Here is a 2,220-nt window from a genome sequence, read left to right on the forward strand (position 1 = left end):
ATATATATACTGTATTAAGAGTTATATCAGTAAATTCCACCATCATGTTTCAAAGGCTTCACATACACAAATGGTCTCCAACTGGGCAGTGTTATCATGTCTATGGATGTAGCAGATACTCACAGGCCAACTGTTCTTGCAGTGGATTGAGAAAAGCTACTCCAATTGATGCTACCCCATTAGTTAATTAGGGTTGGCAGTAGCTTTTGCACCCATGGCATAGGAACAGAAGTCACAACAGTTGGGTCCCTATGTCAGAAGACCTCTATTGGCCTGTGGAAAGGTTCTAGTCAAATCCTTTAGTTTATAGTTACGTAGAGAAACTGCTGCGGACCCATGCAGAGGTCAGTCATGCTTCTCCATATATTCCTTTGATTTCACTCGATTATGGAATGCCATTCATTGGCCCCCAGTAGTTTAGGAAGTTGAGGGATGACAACTTAGGTAGGTGAAGGATAACCAGTTAGGAGGATGAAGGATGACCACTTAGGAGGGTGAAGGTTGACCATTTAGGAGGGTGAAGGATGACCAGTTGGAAGGGTGATGGTTGACCACTTCGGAGGGTGAAGGATGACCAGTAAGGAGGGTGAAGGTTGACCAATTCGGAGGGGAAAGGATGACCACTTAGGAGGGAGAAGGAGGACCAGTTAGGCGGGTGAAGATTGATGTGGCTGTGGGACCACTTTGTGGGTGTTTGGTCACCACGCCAACCTGTAACCGGCTCGTCCAGCTTTGCAGGAGGTCAATGGTTCTCTAAATCAGCACTTTTCTGTTTGTCCCCAATCAGCACATTGTTCAGCATCTCAGCCGCCTGTCAAATTATTGTTTTGCTTTCTCTGCTTTTATGTTTTTGCTGCAAGCAGAATTTTCTCGTTTTGTTTTGTCATTTGTTGGTTTGTGTTTTGTTGGTTTGTGTTTTGATTTTATTAGGGAAACGGGAAGATGATCCATGATTGTTAAATGGCATCTAAAAAAATGTTTTTGCAATAGTTGTTTTTCTCAATAAAATTGAGCTGTGAATTATTCGGATGTCTCTGTCACTGAAATAATCTCATAGGTGGTCTCTGTGTTATTTAAAAGGGACAATATCTTGAAGGACATCGCTGGTAATCACAGGTCCCTATAGGACATTTTTTGATAGGCCCTATCTCAGATTGGTGGTTCATGAAAAATAGCTAATGTTATTATAATGCCCATAAGCCTGACATTGCGCACACGGGTGTGCACATTTTACGGGTGCTAAAAAAGAACTCCATGTGTATAAATAAATCCCTGCAGTGGGGCTACCCCTGCACTGCAAGGGTTAAGTGCCCGTTTGCATAGAGTCAAAAATAACAAAGCTATACTCACCCGTTCCTCTGTCATGCCTGGCTGCTAGACCGGTCCCTGCGACCTCTTCTTCTGGTAGTCTAAGGACCCGTGATGTCATCACGTTCATTTACTTGCATTGGACATGAGGACACAGAGGGAATAAAAGGGGGAGAGGGAACAGGAGAATGACATGTCTTGCTGTGTTTGTGTTTATGGGGACACACACAGCTTAGTAGCACACACAAGGGTGGCTCCAATGCAACTCTCCAAATGCACGGTACTAAATGCAACACAACGCACAGCACTGAGGTTCCGTGTATTGCACTGCAACACACAGCTTCTGGGAGGTGCATTTGGGTTCCATTCAAATGAATGGCAATGGAACTCTCTAGCCACAAGGTACTGTATGCAATACAACGCACAGCATTGAGGTACTGCGCATTGCACTGTAACACACAGCAGCTGGGAGGTGCAGCGGGCTGCTTTTCAAATGAATGGCAATGCGATGTTCCTAGTGCAAGTTGTGCAATGTGTTTGATAAAACCCACAAAAGCGCTCGTTTAGTGCAACACTCAGGTGTAAATGGGCCGGAAAGTTACGCCTAGTGAGCTATTGTGACAGAAGCTTGGTGGCAGCATTGGGTGGGATTAAGGACGATAGCTCAGTGTCCTGTCTTGTGTCATAGTAAACATCACTGAGTACAAAGTACAAAAAACACAATTCATGCGCTGGTTGCTGCACATCGGAGCTCCTCGGGATCCCCTCACAAGTAAACAAGGACAACCTTTACCTCACGATGCAGAGGGACACCAATGGAGGAAGACTGTGCTGGGCACCATATCTCCAATTACTTTTACAAGGAAAGGTAAACACTTAATTCCCCAATTCCCCAAAATGGTGCAGGAGACC

Source organism: Nanorana parkeri, unplaced genomic scaffold (assembly GCF_000935625.1).
Source record: "Nanorana parkeri isolate BGI_ZX_2015 unplaced genomic scaffold, ASM93562v1 scaffold321, whole genome shotgun sequence".
NCBI lineage: Eukaryota > Metazoa > Chordata > Amphibia > Anura > Dicroglossidae > Nanorana > Nanorana parkeri.